Below are 13,188 nucleotides of genomic sequence, written 5' to 3' on the forward strand. Positions count from 1 at the left end.
ATCACAAAGTATAGATGTGCTTTAACATATGAAAGTAAATAAATAATTGAGCAGTTGGTAAAAATGGCATCAGAAACTAGAAGGAAAAATATTATAGTAGAAACATGAGAGGACAATCATAACCAAACAAAATTTGACTTTGTTTCTCCTGTAACCAGGTCCTCTGTCCCTGCTAGCCTGAGACATCGTTCTTACTATAGAACTTTGCCAGCCACAACTTTTCTCACCTGTAAAATGGGATGGTAATACATAGTGCCCAGGATGGTATTCCTCTACAGCCACTGAATGGGATGTCTGGGAAGGGACAGGGTGCTGGACATTTCAAAAAGAACCCAGGGTAGGTGTGCGAGCCCCCTGGCTCTTGTGTGTTGCCATCATCATGCAAGTCACCACACCTGCTGAGCCAGTAGCTGAACTTTGGATGGAAACCTCCCAGCTGCTTCTTGCCAACACCTGACAGTCCATTTCACACGGGAGGTTAAAGGACACTTCTGTCTCACTCAGCCATTTCCCATAAATGGAGAGATGGTCTGGGAACTGTCTAAAGAAGGGAGACAGTGGGGCGGCAGGAGCAGCGGCAGGCATGTGGGGCCCTCCACCTGCTCCCTGAGCCAGCGGAGCTGTCCAAGGCCCAGTCGAATTTTCATGTGACATCTGTGTTTTTACTCCGAGGGACTCAATAGGAGCTGCTGCAATATTTCACCAGCTCTTGTATTTGTCTGCTCCACTAATCATCAGCCTCAATCACTGGTGTGATATTTTATGAATTAATAAAAACGATCACGGGCATTCCGGGGGGACCTGGGGAAGAAATGCGTGCAGTAGAATTTTAATGAGCACCGTGGGGAATTTCAACCTTTTCTCGCTTGTTTTTTTATCTTCCCTTCTCTCTTCCACACCCCTCCTTGAAAATTTTTCTTGTCCCCCTCCCCGTTAGCAAAATCGTAGCTAGCTGGAGTTGCTCTAAATCACTGTCACGCAAATTAGGTGTTTTTCCTCAGCCTGTTGTTTGGCCCACAACAGTGCCATCCAGGGCCCCAAACGCGCCCTGCGCACCTGCTCTCTGTCCTAATTGAGCAGATGATCTGCCGATTTGTCATGCTTAGCTCAGACCCTCTTCCTGGCACCCCTCCCCCAGACTGCCAGCCCTGGCTTGCCTGGAACAACAGGCAGATGTCAAGCCGTGTGCGTGCGTGCGTGTGTGTGTGTGTGTGTGTGTGTGTGTGTGTTATGACAGATCTTGTACTCATTATTGAATAATTCATTGTTGCGTTAATGTCTTCAGATACCATCTCTCACTTCCTCACTCTGCCTCTCTCTCATCTCGCTCGCTTGGGAAAACTTGATTATGCCTGCTGCTCTGACGACAGCGTATACAGATAAAAGATAATTGCTTGGCTTGACTCCTCCATTGATATGAAAATAAGATTTAAATTATTCACTCTGGTTTAAAGGTTAGTTGAAGGTTATTACAGGGAATGAAGGGGAAAAAATCACTCTTCATAACGTTCGGGGTTGAGATAAGACAGGTTTGAAAGGGCCTAATTTGCACTGTAGGCAGAAGCGCCTTGTTGTGAATAAACTGAGAGTCCCTCCAGAGATTTTAATCTAGGAGAAGTCAATTATTTATAAGCAAATTATGGCCAGCTTTTCATATGTGTGAGACACTGTGTCATAAATCAGGACGAGATGGTGTCTGTTTCCTCCTCAGCACCCAGTGTTCCTTGATCTCAAAGTCCTGGCCTTGCTGGCAACAGGAATTTAATGAGGCCCCCGAGTAGGAAGGTGGGCTGCCTTGGTGGGCTTTTTTAAAAGATGATAATGGTACTAATATAATAATAATTTGGCTTTGGTGGCCTGTGCCTCTGCCTTCCCAGTGAGCTATCTATCTTGGCCTCACACAGAAAGCAGCTCAGAGCCGCTCTTTCCCAGGGAGACAGATCTCCTGCCTGAGGATCAATAATGAATGGCCTTCCGGGTTTCTGGAAGTTGGGCGCTGTTTCAGAAAGTATCCAGTGGCCTCCTCCTCAACAGCACCCCATGCATTAATCATGGGTAGCCATTTCCATAAAAAAAAAAAAAGAACTGGGGAAGGGAAACCTTTTATCTGCTGTTGAACCAGAAGGTATTCCCTGCCCAATCCTGTAGCCTGGCCCAGGAATGCTCTTGAGGAGCCCCTGGGTGAGGGATTTGCTTCTGGGCCTCACTCCCCAGAACTTCCTCTTACGGTGCCTTCATAGGAACCTGCAAGTAGGGCACCATCCCACCAACCCTATGACCCCGGGACTGGTTCAGGAAAATACGTGGCCTCAGAGAATAAGGCTGCCAGGTCTCTACAAAGGGTCCTGGCCTGGCAGCCCTGTGGCTTCCCACAGTGATGGGGTGGAGGCACCAAGGCCACACCAAGGGAGGGGCCCAGACAGGCGGGGTTGCCCTCTGTCTGGCTGCTGCCTCTCCAGATGTTTGCAAAACCTCTAGGCTGTCAGCCCAGGGTAGTTCTCCACCAGGTTTCAAGTAAAGTGTGAAAAAGTCTGGGTTTGCAGAGGATCCTGGCCTGGTATCAGAGTAGGCTGACCTGTCTGACTCAGAGGCAGTGTGGGAAGGAAAGAGCAGCTGGCAACAATGATATGAGGAAACATGAAGCCTCAGATGGGATCAGCGCCACTTCTGAGCAGCTCAAATTCAGGGGCCTTACAGATGACATTCTTTCAACTCCTCTCAGCCTGAAGCTGATGACCTACAAAAGCTTTGCAGGCAAAATGAACAGGCTGTGTGTGTGTGTGTGTGTGTGTGTGTGTGTGTAATATAGACATAGAAACACATATATTCACATATACATATACTAAAGCAAAATGCATACTTTGGAGTGCATTTTGAGCAGCTGCCTCACTAAGGGCCAGAGAGGTCAAATGACTTGCCCAAAGTCACAGCAAATAAATGGCGGAGCTTAGACCCCAACCAAGCTTTCCTGATACTCAGCTAATGCTTTTCTAGCTTTATTTTCTATCTGATGTTTGAGATACAGAAAAAAGTGAATGTTGCTTCTCGTTTTATAGTCTAGCTCCCCATGGAGGTGGGGTGAAGACAGGGGCTTAGTTCATCTAGACAGGGATTCCCTGAGTCCCTTTGAGTACTAAATTCTATAAATACAAGTTTAGTAAAATATTTCTCCAGGGATCTTTTTAAGGTCAGAAACCCTACCATTAAAAGAAAAGACATTAGCTGTGTCTTTACCTTGGTCAAGGCATGCTCCAGGCCTTGCAGGGGGCACTGGTGACAAGATTTTCAAAGATCTGGTCAGTCTACAGAAAAAAACGTTCAAACAGAAAAATAAAGTAAGCAGGTGACCCCCAGCAAGTAGTTGTCAGTGTGGAGCACGAGGTAAGTGCTGCAGGAATCCTTGTTGGGAGGGACCAGCAGCAGATGGACAAAGCTGGTAGGTCCAGCTTCTGGGGTGGTGGGGAAGGAGGAGCGGCCACATTGGGACACTGAGGGATTCCTGGGGAGCATCTTACTCCATGGAGCCCCTGCGGCTCTTGGAGGAGCTGAACAATGATTGTTGAGAGCTGTGCCTAAGGGGAGACCTACTGGAATAAAGAGCTGGAATAGGAGATCTAAGAGGAGGAGGCTGACCAGGGCCTAGGGATGAATTAATTTTCAAAGATGGGACAATAGGACTTGCAAAAGAAATGTAAAGGAGAAGGAAGCACCAACATGAGTACAGAGAGAAAAAGAAGGCCCATTTGGGGTGGGGAAATATGAGGACCTTACTCTGGGCCATGCAGAAAATTTCTATGACCAGTGAATGACAGAGGACAGAGGTGAGCTGGGCCAGGTAGGTCCTCTTGTTCCCACATGCAGGGCCTTGAGACTTGATAACGTGGTCACTAGCAGTTGAGCCAGCCCCAGCTCTCTGGTGCTCCTTCCACAGGGTCACACTGCCCCATAGCAGCATCTCTGCTGGAGGGAGAGAAAAGGAAGTAGAGTTCTGTCCCAGTGGCCTGCCCCTTGGCTCACTTTGCTGCTAGGGGTGGGAAGGTGAGAGCTCTTCACTCAGGTAAGATATGAAGGAATATCTGAGTTTCACTTAAGGAGAGCTGGCTGCACCACACCATATAGGATTTTAATTATTTCAAACCTCTGGGTTCTGGGACTCCCTGTGAGAGGTCTGGGATGGAGGCCACTACACCAGCACAAGAGATTGATGGCCAAGCAGGCCCGCTAAGCTAATGAGTCTGAGGTCGCTGCAGGAGAAGGGTATCCATCTGATCCGTGGATATTAAAACCCTCCTAATCATTTTTGCAGGCTGACTCCCTAATGGGATCCGGCGATGCGCCTGAATTTAAGTTCTCATTACCCATTTCCACCCACAGGTAACAGGTCCTGCTCATTTGCCATGGGCAATTTCCTGCCCCATTAGCTGTGAAAATCAGAGGGTAGCCAGGCCTTAGGGGAGCAAAGGAGCCCATTTCCCCCTCTTCTTAAAATCACAGTAAGTAACCCTTCCTGTAAGGCTCTGGGCTTTTGTGAATCCCAGCACAATGCGAGGGTGAAGTGTGCCAGTGTCCCAGGTCAGGGTACAGAGTGCCCATCAAAAGGGAGGGGCACTCAATCTTCCCTCAGCGCAGGGCCTGGGACCAAACTCTCAAGCCCGCTACAGTCGTTTGCCCCACTTTTTATAACAACCCTTCACATCAGAGCAGAAAATGTGGTGTGCTTTTCAGGATAATTTCTCATCCATCATCTTGCAGGCCTTCAAATAGAATAATAGCACACATTACCCGTCCCCTGGGCCTTGCTCACGGCAAAGCCCGATGCTGCCAGCTGTGGTTTCTGACCACACTGCCTCATGCCGCCGCCTTTCCATGTGCTTTTCTTTCCTCTGCAACCAGGTTAAAGAAGGCCGAGACCACATCTGCATTAGCTATCTATTGCTGCAGAACAAATTGCCCCACAGATGGCAGCCGAAAGCAACAGTGAACATTTGCTGTCTCACGTGTTTCTGTGGGTCGGCGATCCTGGAACAATGTGGTTAGCGAAGTAGGTTTGTGAGTGAGTTAGTAGAGTGGCCACTTTGTGAGGCGTCGTGTTTACCTGGGCAGGGCTGGGAGTGTTGTCTTTAGTGATAAATGTTGAACCGGTGCTTAACAGAGCTAGGCGTGTGAGTTACTCAGTCCAGTGATATTCAGGAGTGGCTTAGCTGGGTGGGTCTGGCTGAGGGTCTCTCAGGAAGGGACAGTCAAGACATCAGCCAGGACTGTAGCCTTCTGAAGGCTTGACTGAGCAGGAGGATTCATTTCCAAGGTGGCTCTCTTGCACAGCTGGCAAGTTGATGCTGGCTGTTGGCAGGAGGCCTCAGTTCCTTGCCACTCCATAGGGTTGCCTGAGTGTCCTCAAGACATGCTGGCCAGCTTCCTCCACCAGGTGTGATCCAGGAGCAGCAGTATCTTGTACGACCTAGACTGGGAAGTCGTATGCCATCTTTTGTGAGAAAGCTATGGGTTACAAAGGTCAGCCTATCCAGTGTGTGAGGCGACTGCTTGAGGGCAAAGGTAACAGCAAGCACTGGTGCCATACTGGAAGCTGGCTACATGATATCTGGTTAATCCATGTCCTTCCTGGGCCCTCACTCATAGTAGGTGCTCAATAAAGGGAGCAGAAATTTGTCAGTGCCTACCTGACTTATTTAATCTTCACATTAGCCTAAGAGTGGGTTTTACTTCCCAGAAGACGAAACAGCTCAGGAAAGGGCTTGCTCAAGAATTCAACACTCCTGTCTTGCATCTAATATTCTACCCGCCAAAAATGCTGCCTCTCAATGAAGTGTTTGGAGGCCTGAGACTCCCTAGTACTCTCCTTGAGTTCCAAGGGGAAGAGGAAGCTGTGTCCTCCCTGTGGCATGGAGGGTGAGTGGAGAGACAGGGACTAGCAGAGGCGGTGGGATAGGGGTGAGACTTCCTATTAGCCTGGCTCAGCAGTGACAGGGGCTGGGGCAGGTTGAGGGCATCCCTGCCCTGAACCACAGCCCTGACCCAGAACAACAGTAGCTAACACATACTTTCCCCCTTTAATGCCAGTCATCCCAGGCCCTCTCTCACCCCTCAGACTTTAAATCCCATAAAGCCCTGAGGAGCATAATTATTCCCCAATAAAAACCCGGGAGGGAGGCAAGGTGCATGATCTTGTACCCAGTTTACAAATGAGAACACGAAGATCCAGAGACAAGTCTCTTTTCTGCAGGCCCCCTCCCAAACTCCTCCTTTTCCTGTTTGGTTTTTATCTATAATGCTTAGGACTCCTCACATTTTTTCTGTTTTTCTTATTAATGTTTCCCCCATCCAACCTCAAACGTAGATTTGGGAGGGCAGGGACATTTGTTTTGTTTGTTCGCTGTGGGGTCTGGCACTCAGGGGACCCTCGCTGCATATTCACTGACTCTTCCTAATCACTCACCCAGGGGAGACATGACCAGTACTGCCATTTCACAGCTGAGGAAACGGAGGCTGAGAGAGACCACCGAACCACTCACGGTTGCATGGCAAGTGAATGGATGACCTGAAGGCATGTCCTGCCTCTCAGCCAAGCTGCCTCTCCTGAGTTCCCTGTGTGTGATTAGAAAGGGAGAGGGAGCCTTACCCTCCTCAATCACAGGGGGTTTATGGTGAGGGCCCCAGAGTGCCTCCTGGCCTTGAGGACATAACCACATTGCCTCAGAATCTCTGCACTTCCTCCTCTCCATCTCCAGATGCCCAGGGATGATTGCTCATGTCAATTATGCCCTAGGGACCCCCAATCAAATAGCATCAGAGTTGGGAGGAACAATGGGAATCATAGAATCCATTCTTCCAGTTTATGGATGGGTAAACTGAGGCCAAAGAGGGCAAGAGGCTAGTCAGCATGCTTCCAAAAATGCAGCATTCCAGATGTCTGGGCACTTGTTTCTGCATCCACTTCCCTCTCCCCAACACTGTTATTAATTAACCCCTCCTCTTAGGTCTATTTTCCCTCCCAAAAATCTTTGTGGCACACTGCACTCCCTCATTGTCATGGGAAAAAAATCCCACTGCTACACCCCCATCTCTGGGTCTGATGTGGGTCTAGCTCTAAGTCACTGGCTGACTTTGGAAACCTCAGTTTCCTCATGTATAAAGGGAGAGGGGAGTCACCCCTCTAGCCAAAGGGAAAGGGGTCAGTCCATGAGGGAAGGGTCTGGGGCTGAGACTATAAACCCTCAATCCCCTTGGGATTTGCCTGTTCTTTGGGATTTGTCAAATCTTCCCCAATGTTCCCTGAGAAGCAGGAGGGAAGAGGAGCAGTTCCCAGGAGGCCTGACTCCCAAGCGTTTCCTGAGGAGCAGGGAGAGATCAGAGTTCTGGGACTTGGCAGCCAAGGAGATGTCAGGAGTGTAGGGCTTAATAACAATAGCTTTCCTCCAGTGGCTGCCCTCCGGCAGGCACACTTAACTACTTTCTGTGCTCAAACTCTCCTCCCAACCTTCTGGGGCATGCTGACCTTACATTCAACAGATGAGGCAACCAAGGCCCAGGGAGATCCAGCATTGTGCCCTTCCTAGTGGTGGGTCAGGGTGCAGGCCCAAAGGGACTGACTCTGAAGCCAGCTCCCCTCCAAGCTCCGTGCCCCGGTCTATGACTGCCAGATTCGCTGCCTCCCTTCTCCGTCATCTCGGGGAAATGCTCTCAGCTTTGCCTTTGGGTCCCTGGGGCCAGGGCTAGGAAAGGACAAACTGGTGTGGCAGGCTGTCTAGTCCTGCAGGATCGCCATCTCTGGTAGTGTTGGGAGCACATGGACACACCTGCACTCAGACGCACTTGCATGCACACACATACACCAGCATGTACACAAACACACACACACACCTACCTGCGGGCCCCATCCGACACATACAATACAGGTAAAGACATCTCCTTGTCCTTGTTTATGCCGTGTGTGCCAATGCGCACATGCAGACACATGTGTCATCATCCTACATGCTCAACTCCACAGGGACTGTAACCCCATAGGAGCCACTGATGTCCCTGGGAAAGCCCAGGCTGTGGCTGCTGGGAAATGTGGAGCAGGAAAGAAGTCTGGTCCCTTCCAGTCCTTCTGGGATACAGACCCCCACAAGGCGCCTCCCTGTGCCTTTCTTGTGCGTCTCCCTCTGTAGTTCCATTGCTTTCCGTTACCATGGGCTTCTCCTGTTTGCTTTGAAGGGAGGCAGGGATGGGGGGAACTGGTATTGGGGCCCACTCAGCTCTGTACCCCACACTGGGCTGGCTCCTGAGCTGCCCGGCAGTGTTCTTGTTGAAACAGCGTCATCTGACTGTTGCTATTGATTACGGCAAGATTGTGTGTGGCTAAGAGCTCCTTGGAGCCAACTGGTATATTAAGCAATCATTTCTATAGCAGCTGACATAACTCCCCCGGCATCGGTTTGTCCTAATGGGCTTGGTATTACTCATGTGCTAATTGATTGGGCATGGAGGGAAGAAAAACTAAATTCACTTGTGAGGCGATTTTATGGCAGAGCTCATAACAGAGGTAATTTGCTGAAAATGTTCAGTCCCGCTTCGGTTATGTAAGATCATCTGTGTTCCTGTGTTTTATCTCCTCCGCCTGGCCTGGCTGGCTGAGCGCTCGGAGGCGCGTTCCCCCAGGAGCCTCGCTGACAGCCCAGCTTTCCTCATCTTCCCAGGAACACTGGCTGCCCTTGGGGAGCGCTGACAATTAGTGCCTTATGCACAACCTTCTCGCCTCAGGGGTGGCTTTCAAAATATCTCAGCTTCTCCTGTTCAAAAACGACTCTGTCTAAGGGCAAAATAGTTATTTTCGGATCAGCCATCTACTGTTACAAAGCTCTTGTTCAGAAAGGAAAGGAATGTGGGGGGATTATTACCATTTTTTTCTTTTTTTTTTTTTTTAGAGAAAGAATAATTTGCCTGAAAGAGGGAGGGATGGGGAGGCTTGAAGGACCCTCTGCCTCCTCCCTCTCTCCCTCTCTCCTTCCCTTCCCCTCCCTCCCTGAAGCAATCTGCCTTCCATTGACCTCTGGAGGAGTCTCAGCCTCTCCTCTGCTCCTGTGCTCAGCACTGGCAGCACCACCCTTGTGCTACACTGGCATCCTTCTAGTTCTATCTGTTGTGACACCCAGGTGGACATGATCTTCTCTCCAGGTGTGTGCAGCTGGGTGAGCTCCTCTGCAGGCTGTGACTGCCCCCACGATCAGGCCTGGCTCTGTGCTCACATGATGATGTTCTGGGTCCCCAGGGCTAGGAGATCGGAAGCAAAGCTGGAATGGAAGGGGCTTCTTCACAGCTCTGAATTGTGGTTCCAGAAGAGAGGCTGGGTTGTTTTGGGCCACCCTCAGGGCTTTCTCAGTCTTGGAGTGGGATACAGGATGCCAAGAGAGAGACTCTACCTGCCTGCTGGTCTTGCCGAAAGGAGTGGTTGATGCTTATTTCAGCTGAGTCCACAGTAGTCCTTCTGCCTTTTGACTGTGATTGAGGACCCTCCAGTGGTTTAAAAGTTCCAATTGGTGTAGTCAGGCTGCAGTGGTCCAAGAAGGAAACAAAGATGCTGCATCCCTCAGTCTCATTTTAAGGGTAGCCATTGGGATCCTATAAGCCCTGAGCTGGGCCCAGGCTGCTCAGGAGGTTTCACGGTGTCACTGGGTCTGGGACTCACCAAACTGCTGGTGATGGTGCTTGAGATCTCCCGGGCAGACAGATGGCCATCCTGCTTCTGCCTGACCACTTTCTGGCCTGGCTACTGGGGAGCAGCCCTGAGGCAGCCCATTTCCTCTCAGATGCCTCTGACTCTCAGAAAGTCTCTGCAAGGAGCCTGGGACTTTTGAGCCTAACCCATCTGCCCCCTTCCTGTGGGATAAAAGCTGCCAGGTTGTTCTTGTCCCTACCTCATCTTATAGATGGGAAAGACGAGTCCTGAGAGGGGAAGGAGCTTGCTCAGCCTGTGGACAGAGTCAGAACTAGAACTCAGCTCTCCTGAGTTCAAAAGCCAAGCAAGGCCTGAGCTTTTCCTCCTCTGCCCCAGCTCTCAGCAGGTTTCTGTTTTCTGGCTGACCTGACCCCCCCCCCCCCCATCCACCCCTGTCACGCCATCCTCCAGCAACTGCTGGACCAGCTATATTCTCAGAATTCCACCCCATCCTCGCCTTCAGGAAGGGCTCCCAGCTGGGGCTGTGCTGAGTGTGACCCTGGTCAAGTCAATTAGCCTCTCTGAGCTCCAGTTTCCCTTCCTAAATGAGGGTGATAAATTGTAGTTAACATTTGTTGAATATTTACTATGGGCCAAAAATAGTATCTAGTACTTAATTTGGTGTACCTCTTTCAAGTTAATCCTTATGGCAACTCCATGTGGTAGACACCATTGCAATCCCATTTTTCAGATAGAGAAACTGAGGTGACATAGCGAGTGGCACTGGGATGAAACTCAAGCCACAGGCTGGCGCTCCCAACCACTAAGGTACAGCCTGACTCTCATGGTTGTCAGCGGAAGAAGAGCTTGATGCTTCAGTTCTTTGTCAAGTGTTGTAGGGGGTGGTCTCAGTGATCCCTTAGTCCAGAGATTCTCACCCTTTGCAGTGGGGGGGGGGGGGGGGGGAGCAGTCCCATGGCTCTTTGAAGATCTCTTATAAACTGGGAGGGTCTTCCCAGATAAATGCAGATGTGTACATATCTTACCAGATAAATGCAGATGTGTACATGTTTGAAGAATTTTTGGTGCTACTTCAGGGGCTCCTGAAATGAAGTGGTCCATTCTTAGGTGCACAATGCCTGGTTAAGGACCCTCACCCTATCCAGTGTTTTCTTCCATCTGAGTGGTGAGGCAGGAAGGATTCGAGGCAGTTTGAGCGTTGGGGTTGAGGAGCTAGGATGGGGCTCCTTAAGGTCTCTCAGCCCTCTGGGGTTGGGGGAGGAGGCCTTCCCCGGGAATTGAGACATGACTGCTGCAGCCTGGGCAGGCCCAAGCTTGGCGCAGCTCTCCTCTGGGCTTTTCGGTACTGGCCTGGGCGGGTCTGGTGGGAGCCGCAGAGTGGAGACAACAGGGAAACACACATCCCAGGATTTCAGGGAGACCGCAGGGAAGAGACCAGAGGGGAATGTGGGGCATCTGGGGGAAGGCACTGATTTTATCTGTGTCTGGATTTCCCCATCCCTAATTATCCTGGGATAATTAATAGGTTTAGAACATTTGCCTTGGAGCTAAGCTAGGTGACTAGTGAACAAGGGAACAGAGGGGTCTGATTGCTCAACTCGGTAGGGAAGAGGTCGTTTTATGAAAGACAGAGGGGACAACCTTCTGTGTGTGGTGGCTGCTGGGCCTCTGGGGTGGCCCTATACCTAAATGAAGATGTTCTGTTTTGCCTCCTGTCAGCCTGAAAATCCCACCATTACAGAACATTATCCACGTCTAGAAAGATATTCAGTTATTTGAAGTATATGAAATGCAAATACCCCTGGGTGACAAATTTTGGAGGTTTCATTGGTCACCCCTCAAGGACAAAAGAAGTTTTCATGGAGAGAAGGTGGGGGGACAGCAGTAGAGAGAGTCAACCACATGAGCTTGGGGGGTCAAGCAGAGCCAAGTTCTAGTCTCGACCTTTTGAGTTTCCTATTCTGTGACCTTGGAAATTCCCCTTGTGCTCTGTGAACTCCCTGGGGAAATAAAGGTACAGTGCCGATACCTATGGCACATGGTTGTTAAAAGAATTAAATGTGATGTTTATGTGGGTTTAGCCAGAACCTGGCCCAGAGGAAACACTGAGTAAGTGGTGGCTGTTATTATTTGGGGACCAGGAGAGTCCAGGGGATGTCTAGGGATACAGGAAACCCATCTGGATGAGTTCACAGGTGGGCCAGCTCACTCCTGCCTCCCAGTGTCCCCTTGGTTAGCCTCCACCACTGAGAGAGAGAGGCCTGGAAAGAGACTTCGAGGAGCTGCGATGAGCAGAGAGCAGGGTGGGGCATGAAGAGAGGAGAAAGCAGTTAAAGGCAAAGCTAACTGGGTGGGGAGGGAGGAGAGAGGGTGGGGCAGGGACTGTTAGTCTAGGCCTTCAAGGCTCAAAGGGTCTGCAGTGGGTTTTGGGCAAGAAGAGTGAGATAGGAAATGAGTGGCCTGTGGGACTGAATTTAAATAGTGGACAGTAAATGACCAGACAGAGTCTCCTTTCTAATTGCTGTTCCCCTGCCAAGAATGTAAGTTCTGGGAGGCAGGCTTTGTTTTTCACTGCTGTATTCTCAACACCTGGGACAAGGGCTGTGCGCTGGTGCTGTTTCCTGAATGAATGTGTGTCACGGGTGTGGATGCACACGTGCTCACAGAGGGAGCCAGTTCCACCGAAGGCAGGGGGTGCCTCAAATGTGCTTGGGTCCCAGCCACTCTCCAGCCACTGCTGAAGCCTACACCCAGGTGCCCTCTGCCAGCAGGAAGTTGGGTCCCCTGGCCCAGTACTGCCCGGCTGGTAGGCAAGCAGGTGCAGCAGCCCAGCGTGGCCACATGGTGGGGGCAGATCCCCTTCCTCCTCCACCTCCTTCTTCAGTCTAGGCCTCACTGCCGCATCCCTCTCGTCATCTAGGGCCTCCCTGTCTGTGGGTCCTTCCCTTAAAGGCCACAGAGCCCTGCAGGGCAGACTCCTCTCCAAACTTGTCTTTGATTCTATGTGTCTTCCCAGGATCATTCAAGGAGGGTCATCTTGAGTGGACTCCATCTGGGGCTCACCTGGGGCCCTTGACTTTCTCAGGAGGAGACCCCTTCACTCACACCTCTCTCCAACATTGCCATGTGGTTTGAGGAGCACCCCCACAGTCACACTGTGCTTTAGCTGCAACCCTAGGCAGCTACAAGCCTCTGATTTCGTTGCCTCAGCAGTGCCTTTTTCTGAAGGCTCTGGCCTGCACAGAGGATGCTGTGCAAACAGGAATTTTATTCAATCACTGTATGGACATCCTGCTCCCAGTTCCTTCTTAGGATCTGCAGACTTCAGGGAGCTGTTGATTTACCTGTGTGCCCTCTGAATGCAGTCGGTGTCAAGCCCTCCTGGACAGGTGGGGTTCTTCCCCTCTGCTGGCAGCTCAAAAGGGTGGAGGCTCTGAAGTAGAATCTGACCCAGAGTCTGGAATGCCAAGGAGGCGTGGGGTAAGCTGGCCAAGTGACTCTGGTATTTGACA

The sequence above is a fragment of the Miniopterus natalensis genome, chromosome 1 (genome assembly GCF_054644295.1).
Source record: "Miniopterus natalensis isolate mMinNat1 chromosome 1, mMinNat1.hap1, whole genome shotgun sequence".
Taxonomy (NCBI): domain Eukaryota; kingdom Metazoa; phylum Chordata; class Mammalia; order Chiroptera; family Miniopteridae; genus Miniopterus; species Miniopterus natalensis.